The sequence below is a fragment of the Strongylocentrotus purpuratus genome, unplaced genomic scaffold, assembly GCF_000002235.5.
Source record: "Strongylocentrotus purpuratus isolate Spur 01 unplaced genomic scaffold, Spur_5.0 spur5_scaffold_21, whole genome shotgun sequence".
NCBI classification, from domain to species: domain Eukaryota; kingdom Metazoa; phylum Echinodermata; class Echinoidea; order Camarodonta; family Strongylocentrotidae; genus Strongylocentrotus; species Strongylocentrotus purpuratus.
This window is the reverse complement of record NW_022145607.1, coordinates 44,113,586-44,126,444: the sequence shown is the minus strand read 5'-3', so window position 1 is coordinate 44,126,444 and position 12,859 is coordinate 44,113,586. Positions and strand designations below refer to the sequence as shown.

Below are 12,859 nucleotides of genomic sequence, written 5' to 3'. Positions count from 1 at the left end.
ATCGCGCCAAAAATTTTGCAACGACTCAAAATATTTTTTTTAAAATTTGATAAAAATTGACATTTTTTTTTAATTCTAAATTTTATTTTTTTTCACAAAAATGCGATTAAAAAAAAAAAAATTAAATAGATTTTTAATGCATGATATAAAACAAATATACCCCTCAGCAAATAGTACTATTGGAGTCACCTCTTGCGCATAGGTTTAACCAGAACTTCCAAAGGCAGCATATTATTTGTATACTACAGAGCACTAAATGGTATAAGCGTTATACCAATCCAAGGAGCACTAAATGGTATAAGCGTTATACCAATCTACAGAGCACTAAATGGTATAAGCATTATACCAACCAACAGGGCACTAAATGGTATAAGCTTTATACCAACTTACAGGGGCGTACGCAGGACTTTTTCCAAGGTGGGGTTTTAAAATCTGAAAATCGCGCCGAAAATTTCGCAACGACTCAGCCAGCCTGTGAATAAGCAGGGGTGGGGGATGGGGGGGGGGGGGGGGGAGGGGGTTAAGACTACATCCCATATGCAAACAATTTTGAGATAAATTTATACTCATACGGGAAAAAAATGTTTTACATTTACAGTTGACATGGAATTAGTCTGTCTCTCCTCTGATATTTTCTAGATAAGAACTTGAGCCGAATAAAATATTTCAGTGCAGTTTCAGGGCGAACAATTTATCACATATACATGTTACTTAAAACTTAATGTTCGAAAGTTCATTTGTTATCTTAGTGATGATTTAAAAACAAATCTTTTTAAAAATTGAGTTGTATGCTTAAAAGAGAAAAATTGAAATTCCTTTATTTCTATTACCAAAATTTGTCTTCAATCACTTAGCGTCATGAAAATCCTTGCAGAATTGTGTGTTCATCGAAAACCATATGTCAGTACGCACTCTATGTGGAATATTGCCATCAAATTGGGGGGGGGGGGGGTCCCAACACTATAGAAGGGCTTTAACTAGGCCTGAATACCTACTTCAAATAATCCATATATTTCTCCTTCAATCGAATCACTAACTGAGGTGGCAGTTTGTCTCTTGCTGTCAGAGTGAAAGGAAGGAGAATTACACTATCCCTTGGAATGGTCTCAACCCAAACCTGCTTCCAGTCCCGCTGTCCTGTGACAGCAACCATCATCTTCTTCCATTTTGTTGTCAATGTCCCTGTAAACCATTCTAGTACAAGGACATCCTCCCTGACCTTGTCCACATCTTGTCCTTGTCCTATCTGTGGTCATTGTGTGCTATACGCCTCGCGGTAGGTGGCCACCATATCTCCCTCCAGTATTTCTGTCCTCTCGAGCCTTCCTCGCATTGGGTCCAAGATGAACCTGAGCAAACAGACAAGCATAAACCAGGTGATTGAACAAATGAAATGTATAAAAGCTGCACTATATGAATTTATTATTATTATTATTATTATTATTATTATTATTAATGTGTAATATGTGCGCATGTATTAACTATCCATACATGTATCTTTGAATAATTGGAAGTTAATTACAAGTTGTAGAAAAAATTAACTGCATACAGTTGAGATATATGGCTTCCCATATGACACAATTGCCTCAGACTTATTAACTTTAAAGGGACCTGGTAAATTGTTTAGATAAATAAAAATACTGCTAAGATAGGACTTCAATGCTAGCTGTACAATTAAAGACAATCTGAAAGTTCGAGTGAAAACAGAACATTACCAACAATTAAAATGGGGAAAAACTGATCTGATTCATTTATAAATTCTCCCTACTACATTATATTAATTAAATTGAATTCAAGGTTAATTTAAATTGTTACAAAGCAAGGTATACATGTATAGACTCTTTATACCATTTTAAACATTTGAGTCATTAATGATTTTGAAAGCAATGTTTTATGTCATACTTACAAGGAAAAACAGTTGGGAGAATTCAAAAATTGGCAGGGAGATTTTACACATACCACTTTCAAAGAAAAGCTTATAGTTGTGGTTTGTGGGTTTTTTTCAGGAAATTTGCATTTTAGAGGGTTTGTACAGTAGTAGGAATATAATAAGTAACATTTCATATTAAAATTAAGCATTTTTTGTCATCAAACTTCAATAATGCTACCAGTTCCCTTTAAACAGTAATCGCATTTAAAGATACCCAATTTGATAGAAATATATCTTTCAGTTCTGGTTGTATTAGCATCTAATTGTTTCATGAACTTTGACCAATGATCTTTCTACCCCAAAACTTGATCATATCATCCTGACATAGCCATACATGCCAAATTTGTGTATGCTCTCCTAATCTGGTCTGAAGTTATTGCGTTAACAATGACATAAAGCCTTCAACAGTGCCAAATATAGAGGTTTTTGTTTTCATACTGTATTTACATTAGGGAACTGTAATTTATGGAACTAAGATAAGTATGGTTCCTAATGTGTTCCTTCTTACATTTTCAGGGGTTCAGGGGGCGACAAATCAAAATTTGAGGTTGCAAAAGTGAAATGTGTTTTAGGTTGCATCAGAAAGAATGTAATAATGAAGTTGAGCACTTCTATAGTATAATGGTAGTCTATGATTGATGTGATAATATCCTTGCTTATATCTGCATGATAGAAAATACCTGTCTGTATGGTTTTTCCTCTGTGATGTCAGCATACACTTGCTGCTGTGAGCATTCACTGTTTGAGTGCCTGCTAGCATTAAGTCGCAAATGGGCCACCTCACTGTTGCATCGTCTTCTGTAGATGAATAAAGAAGTGCACAGAACTCATCTTGTATTCAAGGAACTTAATAACATAGTTTTCTGTTCACTATATAGTGCGTGTACAAATATCAGATATAAATCCATAAAAATTAAGCAAATAAATTGAGTATTATACAAAATACACAACAACTAGAGATTTCGCAATCTGTGTTGCCGCCCAATGGAAATACATCCGCTGGCAGAGGCAGCGATTTTGGTGTCTTCCTTATGTTCAAAGGAGGGACAAAGACTGCGCAAAGCCTCCGCCATAGAGTGATTTTACAAACCAAACCAGAAGAATTTTTTTAATTCAAGTTTGTTTGCAATCCATTAACAGGTTCTCAGAATATCGTGATTACAAGCTATTTTTCATATACATGGCTCTGCAAGACAAATACATGTCCTGAGTTTGATAGTAATCCATCTGTCAGTTCTTATGATAATGCGTTCACATGCTAATTATAGGCATACATAATTAGCCCCACAACATGACCCAGGTTTGGCGGGAATCTCTCAATCAGTTTTTGTAGCAGAGGCATTAAAATATTGATTCTTTTGTGAAATCTTTTAGGTCCAGCTAATAAGTAGTATAATTATTCAATTTTGGTTTTGTGTGTGAGATTCACACACACACACACACACAGGTTGGTAAAAAAAAATCTTAAAGAACGGGAAAAGAAAAACACCCTTTTTTCAAGTACCCTATTGCTTTAAAAACAAAGAGAAGGCAGCCAGCTTTTGGTTTCCTTTTAATTTAATGACATTGTCAAAGTATTGCCATTATTGCCAAGATTTTTTTCAATAGGTAACATGAAATAGGAAATTGCAATTAGCCTAGGTTTATAGAATATAGAGATTATTTAAAGGGATTTATTCACCTTTTTGAAGATAATGAGCTCCATTAAGAGAGAGAGAAAGGCAAAGACGTGTCGATTCTTGTTCTCCCTTGCTGTCTTGTCTAATCGGAGATACAAAGTTGGTGGAAGGGAGTCGGTGCAGTGGATGAGAATGTTGAGGATGATGTTGATGGTGAGGTTGCTGTCATGAAGGTATTCTTTGATGTCGATATGAGTGTGTTGACCACTTCCATCTACAATTGCACCAGTGATGTGTGTGTTGAGTTGGTCCGTGTGGCTTAGGGCTTTGGGTGCTGGGTGTAGTTGCGGTATTGCTGTGCAGTGTTGATCCATATCCCATCGATGATGATGCTCATATATTTGTCTGGGCTTGCCTTCGCTTTTTGAATGTGCTTGTAGTATTTCTGTCTCTCACTGCTGCTGAAACAATAAATTAGGGAAAAGAAAAGCACTATTGAGGATATATTCAGTACATATTGTTGAGGATTCACAGTACAGTCAAACTTGTCAAACAACCTTCCTGAGGAAGCTGGCAAAAGTGGCCTTTGTGGACAGGTGGTCATCATAAAGAGGTTCAGTAACATGCGAACCGCTCTGAAAATTGAAATTTTTAGTGATCTTTTTAAATAGTTGAGCTTCAAAACAGGTTTAACTGGAAATAATAACATATTTAGAGATCAGGGTCCTTCACAGAATTCCTAGATTTTATTTCTTAGTACACAACAAAGCATGAATAGAGGCCTACGTGCTTCTGGGGGCTTAACCCTCTTGACCCCATGCCAATTAGTGTCCTGCCAGTGTCACAAATAAGGTATCAAATAAGCTCATCTTACTGTTATTAAATGCCTAAAACCCATGAGCTCCCCCTTGGCCCCACCTAGGGCCCTAAGGCGAGCCCCTGGATGCTCATCTGGTGGTCATATTTAAAGCCTAAAACCCCTGAGTTTCTGAGGGCATCGCCCCCTGGACCCCACGTTATTTAGTGTCCTAACAGTGTCACAAATAAGGTATCAAAATATGCTCTTCTGAATTAAATCCCTAAAATCCCTGAGTGCCCGGGGGCTCTGCTCCCTTGTCCCCACCAGGGGCCCCAATGCGGGCCCGTAAATACTTATCTGACCATTATAAAATGCCCCAAGATCCCTGAGTTTGATGGGGCCCTATTTGGTGGTAATTTAAAGCCTAAAACCCTCTCAGTTTCTGGGGGCTCTGCCTCCTGGACCCTAGGCCAATTAGTGACCTGCCAGAGTCATGAATAAGGTATCAAAATATGCTCATCGACCATAATTAAATGCCCATACCCCTGAGATCCTGCCCCTTGACAATTTTTGGGTTTTGCCGTAGGCCCCACGCCAATTTCCGCTAAGCTCTACCTTTGAATACTTTAGCCTTCCCCAACCCACATTTTTCTGCTTAGGTTGATCCTTCACGTCTGCAGGTGCGAAGAAAATACTGATCGAGACAACAAGAACAAGAGATGGAACTGAAATCAATCTACATGATCATTTGTACGGTAGCAAAATTGTGTGTTGAAAAAAAAGGAAACAAAATTTGCATGAAGGAATGAAACGGAATAGAAATACCGCAACATCTTATGTTTTTACATCAAAGACTTAATTCCATGATGCTAAATTGTAGGTCAACAATTAAAAATATCAAAAAAGTACTTTCGTAGGATGGCATCCTACTATCGATTTGTAATCACTACCTGTAATAATAAAACTCACCTATGAACCGTTTTTGCTAGTAGTAGAATCTTGATCTCACAATTCCAATCACCTGGTACCAGGCTGTAGCACACACCGGCTCTAGACCAATGCTGAATGAGAACTGAAAGCTCGCATCTTCAGCTTGAGAAGAATGAGTCCTGAAGTACTTCAGAAGCTATATCCGCTGATCATACAAAGATTTCTCCTTGAAGGCTGAGCGGGCTGCAGCTGCATCTGCTCGTGTCACTATCACCAGGCAATCGAAAGAGCAGCATCTTCCACCGAAAACAGACAATAAAGTCTCACCACCAGTTTTGACTAAATAAAAGGTGCACAGAATAATTTTGGCTGATATAATAATAATAATATCTCCTTTCACATTAATATGTTACAATTTAAGTGAAATTTGGCCATCAAATTTTTGGCATATTTGGGGCTCCCAACACTTCAGAGGGGCTTTACCTTTATATATTCTACCGGTAATCAAAGATATCTAAATTTCATATTCTTCAATCAGACTCTTTCATTTCTCCTTTTCAAAATTAACAGAACATGTTTTCATATAAATTTCTATAACACTACTGCTATTTTAAAATCACCAAATTTACTTTCTGCAAAAAAATTCCAGCTTGGCCTCGATGTCATTTAGTGTATGTTAATGCAACACAATCAAAATGGGGAGGGGGGTACATTGTGCATTCACTCTCCTTTTTAGAGCCATTCATGGAATAACACATACCTGAGTTACTGGCAGAAAAAGGCTGGGCATCCTCATCAGCATCACTTTCAAGCTCTAGCTGTGACAGTATTTCCAGGGGTCTGTAGACCTGTTAAGTTCAATTCAAATTATCAAATACAGTAAGCTACATTTATATCTGGTCCTATAGCATTTTCCTTATTAACTAGCAATCTGGATTCTACTTGTACCCATGCCATGGTAGAGTATCCCTTTTGCAGGTTATAACTGCTGTAGAATTTTGCAGGAATTATTCATGAGTATTTGATTTTCACATACATGAATGTCCTGTCTGTGAAATGCAGAAGTTAGCAGTAACCTAGAATTAAAATGAAGCAATGAAATCTCTTTACTTTGTAGACTTAACATTTAGACACTTTGGAGTGACTGACTGACTTTCAATTTTCTATGTTAAAAGCTTACATAAAATGATCTGTGAAGGGTATCATTTGTACACAACACAACAGTGACCCACTTCATGTAAAGAACAAAATTAAAATGATTTTTTTTTCTTTGCTCAGCACAAAATGTAAGACTATGCAAGTATGCAGTACTAGGGTCTGAAACATCAGAATGATTTATTGGAGTAGAAAACTGCTAACAATTACATAATTAAACATACCGGTAAAGGTTATTTCCAGTGCTAATCTCTTAAGAGGAGCTTTTAGTTAATATTATTACTTGTTTAACATTGAATTTACAAAACTTTATATTTTGAGCCTGCAAGAGGGACCCATCTCCTTTTAAAGGCCCTGCATGGGTGTCATGAAATTGTAATAAAATTCCTAAAGATGACACTACCCTATCATCTTTTCAAATATAGGAACTTCTCAACACAGCTATGAAACAGTGTTTACAATGTAATATTCTGAAGAGCATTTTCAGTGCCTTAAATGTTAGTTGACAAGTTTCTAAAATATTCAACTCCCTTGTATTATTTCTGATATTTCACATTCAATATTTAATACCCTTCCTGCAAAAGGAACTTCACAGTTGTCCCAAGAAAAAATAAAGTAAAAAAGAAATGTAAATAGGGCTGTTACAACATTCACAAATCACAATTGGATTTAAGACATTACAATTATTGGCATTAAAGGGAGTAACACTTGCATTGCCCCTTCAGCCAAAATTAAATTGAAAGAAAAATATTTAGTTTTCATTGCCACGTATAACTTTTGTCTGTTTAATTCAAATTTTTACAAGAGATTGAGGAATATTTGAAAATCAGGGCTACCGTAATTCCTTCAACCAAACTAATATGAATTTCTGTTGGTCTCTTAAGGTGGAGAGGGGCTATATTGCGACACAACTTTTTCAATTTGAAGAAAATAAATGAATCTATTCACTTTTTTACTTCTTCAAACACAGATTCATTAATTTGCTCTAAACAAAAGAAAAGGAAAGGTTACAATGCCAAAGAAATTAACCTTGAAATCTCATCAATATTTGGTAGAGTGTGCAAAGTGAACTGGTACGTGGTAGCGCACTGTTCATAATTTTAAAAATGATACATGAGTAGCTATTACTGAAGAATTCATGTACATTATATCATGTCAATGTGTGTGCTAATGTTAATCCCGACTACTCTCTAGAGTCTAGATCAACATTTCCAGCTCAAAGTATTTCTATAATAAGTACTAACCGGGTTTCCCTTCTTTATTTTGTCAATTTGGTACTGGACTAGACCTACTAGAACTACTGGTATAATTTTATTTTTTTATTAATTTAAGGCAATAGGGTCTACCGGTATACAAATAGGCTAGAGACTAGAGTGTTTTCCTTGGCTTAATTTGCCTTTGGATTGGTGATGGATCAAGCATTTTCTTTCCAAACAATAAATGATAATCAATTGATCATATTGCAATTGGAAAAGTGTCAGAATCTTTAGCCTCAGTCAGGACTCGGGTTAATAAAAGAGGCAGAATAAAAAATAGGTGATAATTTGATCTAGGCCTAGAATAGATCTACATAGTTTTACTTCAGTGTTTACTTTAGTTACTATATAGCTAGTTTAGACCTATTAGAGTCTAGGCTAGTATAGAACTTAAAGGGCAAGTCCACTCCAAAAATAAATTAATTTCAATAGAACTGAAAAAACAGAGAAACCAGTCAAAAAAAAGTTTGAGCAAAATCGGATAACTAATAATAAAGCAATGAATTTTTATTTTTAAACGACATGAAAAACTTTGAAAATCACTAGACGAATTGGAAACTCACTCATGAGTCTGTGACGTCATTGCCTCACTATCCACTTATTGTTTCCTTCATATTGATAATATTAATTTCCATAATTTTCCCTAAAAGTAAAAATCATATTTTCTCACACCATCATTCTAGTTATAATAGTAATAGGCCCTATGGTATCGCTTGGATGCATTAATATAGAGGTTTTTTTTTTTTAATTCTGTTAAATCATGAAAAATGTGAATTTTGATAAACTACATGTACATGATATAGGCCTAGGCCCTATATCAAAAACATTGATTTTGAATATACAATATTCAGAAAATAGTACCAAATCTTAAAAGTTCATAAAAGATTTTGTGAAATGTCATGCACGCTATATTATTAGATCTAGACTAGACCTACACTGTATACAAATCATATACCTGAGCAAAGGCATGGCGAAATCAAGTTTTTGGGGATAAAAAGGGAAATTAATAGGATACAAATATATAAAGCAATTAGTGAGGCATTGACGGCATAAACTGATACCCAAATTGGCAATTTGTGTAGTGATTTTAGTTCCACAGTTTTTCATACTTTAAAAAAAAAATCATAACTTACTAGAAATCTATTCCTTATCGGTTTTTTAGTTTAATATCCGATTTTACTCAATTTTTTTAAAAACTTTACTTTACTTTACTTTAATACACGGTGGTGAACTGGTATTAGGTCTAAGCCTGTTCATCGATCCACGATTCTTCCATGGTTACTGCTATTTGTGGAGGGAGGAGGCTGTGTAATAACATAAGACAACAGACAACACCTAGACTAGAGTCTAGACCGGCTCATACAGAAGGCTTGCATTCTTTGACCAGTGACTATCAAGTCTATTCTTAAATGAGTTGACCGACCCAGCTGCCACGTTTTCTGGGAGACCGATCCACAGCTCCTTGCTAAAAAAGTATTTTCTTATCGACTATTGATCTAGCCTTGCATATTTCTTTTCCAGTTTTCTAGAGTGACCTCGTTTTGCTCGGTTTCTCTTGTTTTTCTGCATCTAGACTCAAGGCCTATTAAACGTAAAAATTATTTTTGGAGAAGACTCAGTGTCTTAAGCTACAGTCCCATATACGTCCCGGACCGTCCCGGACCATCCCGGACCCCATCCGGGGTGATCCGGGATTCGGTCCGTGTTGGCACCGGGGTCGTCCTGGATGGTCCTGGATGGTCCTGGATGGTCCTGGGCGGTCCGGGAGTCGACCCAGGATGTTTTTGACGGTCAAAAACTGCCGGGGTGGTCCGGGACGGTCCGGGACAATAGTTTGATCCGGGGTGATCCGTGTAGCCACCGTGCTGGGTCCGGGGTCATCCGTAGTGGCGCCGGGGCGGTCCGTGTTGTTCCGTGGCAGTCCGGGAGTGAGGTATTGACCGCCCAGGACCATCCAGGACCATCCAGGACCACCCCGGTGCCAACACGGTGTCAACACGGACCGAATCCCGGATCACCCCGGATGTGGTCCGGGACGTATATGGGACTGTAGCTTTTAAAGCATCACACTTGTTTGAACAAAACATCCCGGACCATCCCGGATCACCCCAGACCATGGTCCGGGATGGTCCGGAGTGGTTCGTGCTCGTCCGTGCTGGTCCGGCTTTATATGGGACTGGGGCTTTAGACTTAGTCTTTAACTTAGTTCTATCTATACGAGTGTAGGCCTATATTAGTATAGATACATCACAGAGCACCCTCTCAAAACCATGCATGATGCAGTCCTGGGGCAGTATTCTGAACATTGTTGTAAGTTTTGTGTTATCTTTTGTTGTATCTTCAAGAGATAACACAGCGCTAATATAGTTGTAAGTTGGTATTCTGAACATTGTTTTATCCCTATGTTATCTCTTGAAGGACCGCCTCTATCTTATCTTTGACCATTGATGACACGCCCATTTTTATGGACCCTACCAATCAAAATCTATTTTAAATAAGCATGATAAGTAGGTCAACCAATAGGAATACTTTATGCCATATCTGAAGATGCGCCTAGCGCATACTAATCTTGGGCGTAATTAGTTATTCGAGCACTTATTACGCGCGTCATCATTATGCGCTGCGCTGTTGAATGTGGATCATGAAGACAAATCACGCTTTTACTATATTGGTTAAGATGAGAGCATTAAAGTCGTCATATCCTAGCATGTAATATCTTAGAAAGTTCTCATCTGTGATGTTTACGGTCAACACACAATCTTCTTCTAACTCGTCTATTGGCATGAAGTTGGTTCTGGGCAAAAAATATTGCCGCCATTAGATCTATATCACCACGAAAGATACAACAACCCCCTACCTGTTGTAAATATTGTTGTAAATACCATGCAAGATAAGATAATTAAGATAAAAGATACAACAACTTTCAGAATACCAATTATCTCGACATATTATCTCCCGTGCGCATATGCAAATGAGGATTTAAATGCCACTTTATTAATAACATGCACATTACAAGCGCACCAAAGTATGAGCGCAGGCGCGGCCAATAAGATGAGAGAAAAGATACAACAAAAGATAACACAAAAGTTACAACAATGTTCAGAATACCAACTTTATCTTATCTTAAAAGATACAACAATATTAGAAATAATACCGCCCCTGGGCCACTTTTCATTTATAATTAAGCCTGCCCTTACTGTAGTGTTAGTGTTAGGCCTTAGCCTAGTCTAGATATTAGTTACCAGATCTAGAGAGTCTAGTAGTATAGACCTAGGGAATCATACTCTAGCATATATACTATATGCCTGTAGAGGTCTACTTAACATGCTCTAGGCTAGTAGTAGTCCTACTCCTAACTAATCTTAGTTAGGAGGCTAGGCATAGAGTTCTTAGAAAATACAGATTTTCTACGTACCTGGCCTACATCTGCACCACTCTACTGTAGACTGTACTTGACTAAAGTTGGTTGGAACTGAGTTGCCTGCAACTAGTACTAGCTGATTATGATAAGCTGAGTGCAGTGGAAGCCTGTAGATTTCAGCTCTAGATTGCTAGAAGAAGGCCTTGAATAAGTTAGAGTTGCAGTAGTAGCTAATACCAATCGATGAATCTCACAAAAGAACTAGAGCCAGAAACAATGGAAAAGGGTCAGCTGCTTTTGTTTTCAAAACATGAGCCTCTTCTTCAGCGCGTGATGCTTGAGTGATTACGAACGAACCAACTTCAAGATTACTACAGTACACACACGAACACGTACGTACGTACACACATACATTATGGCGCGATCGTTGGCTATTCATTCCATGTTTGCATTGTTCTCACCAGCTAGCCAGGGCGGATCGTGAGAAAGTATAGTTGTTAACTGTTGTTGTTGTTTTAAAGAATGTGTGAGTGTCCGAAAAAGGATTAGTGGTATTAAATTAGCCTATGAATGATTAAATAAAACACTTTCGGTACAGTGCTACCAATTGAATTTAAACTAATTAAATGATAATTGATAGGTAAAACATCAATATTAATTTAATATAGGACGAGATCGATCTACTGCAAAGACTATTAAATATCTCGATCTATATAATATAAATATATTATGCATGCATGGGCGGCAGGGCAGGGGGTACAGCTTTGACAAAATATCAACAACATCAAAATATTAAAAATTGTCGTGGTGCATATAACAATAAATCTCAGTTTTCCTCCATCAAAGTTTGTTCATTTATTTTTCTTTTCCTTTTGTCTAATTCTTATAATTCTTCTCTCTCTAATTCATCGTTCTTAAATTTGTCTTCTTTAATTTACAGACACAGTTCTCCTGTCTCCATTCGCATGTACAGTATCTTAATTAGCTAATACATCTTCTTCTTCTTCTTCTGCTGCTTCTTCTTCCTTTTGGCAGTGATACATAATTTGGGAAATACTTCTATACATTGTTAGCCATATAGCTGGACGGCGGCGTGGTTCTTTCTCAATTAATTAAGATCTACTTTGTTTTTTTTTTGTTAAAATATTAACTGTGGTCGACTCGTACTCGTTCACATCCAGAGCTGTTTACTGTAAGAAATTCACAATAAATTAAAGCACGGAGTAGCTATATTAGTAGATCCCTAATTATGGTAGCATAATCTGTCATTGTTTTTATAACTAAATGGGTTCGGGACTTGAGAGAGCTCGGGCACAAAACAAAATTTGGACACTTGCTGACTGGAACCAATTTAATGGTCCATTCCGAAATTAAATGGGGGACGGAGTTTACTGGCTTATTTTTTTTCTTCCACTGCTGATGGGGTTCTCTAATTCTAAAATTCCATATTATACGCTATGCATGTGATTACAATAGGATATAGGCAGTGGTGGATCCAGGTTGGGGGCATATGGGGGCACGAGCCCCCACACTGGCAAAAAAAAAAGTATAAAAAAGATGGTACCGGGTAACCACATTTTACATTTAAAAAATGGGCCCCAACCCCTGGCAAAAAAAAAAAAGAGGAAAATTAAGATGTATACCACAATTTAGAATTCAACCCATTTTTTTTTGCTAAAGGGGGGGGGGGGGGGGGCGGGTGGATGTTGAATAAATAAAATAGTGCTCAATACCCCCCCCCCTCCACAAAATGCATTTAGATTCATACAGGGGTGGATCCAACTGGCGGCGAGAATGGGGGCCCAATTC

The 12,859-nt window shown here is 37.4% G+C and overlaps 1 long non-coding RNA gene across 2 annotated transcripts; it reads right to left on the bottom strand.

The window, feature by feature from the left end:
- Positions 1-312: 312 nt before the first annotated feature.
- Positions 313-11,389, bottom strand: LOC105438042. 2 transcript variants are annotated; one of them, XR_004065895.1, is made up of 6 exons: positions 11,105-11,389; positions 6,039-6,126; positions 5,318-5,617; positions 3,612-4,010; positions 2,611-2,728; positions 313-1,349 (listed from the first exon to the last, which is right to left on the bottom strand). It is a non-coding gene; the product is annotated as an uncharacterized LOC105438042 (long non-coding RNA). The 2 variants fall into 2 exon arrangements; XR_004065894.1 differs by having other exon boundaries at positions 3,612-4,007.
- Between the last annotated feature and the right edge of the window lie 1,470 nt (positions 11,390-12,859).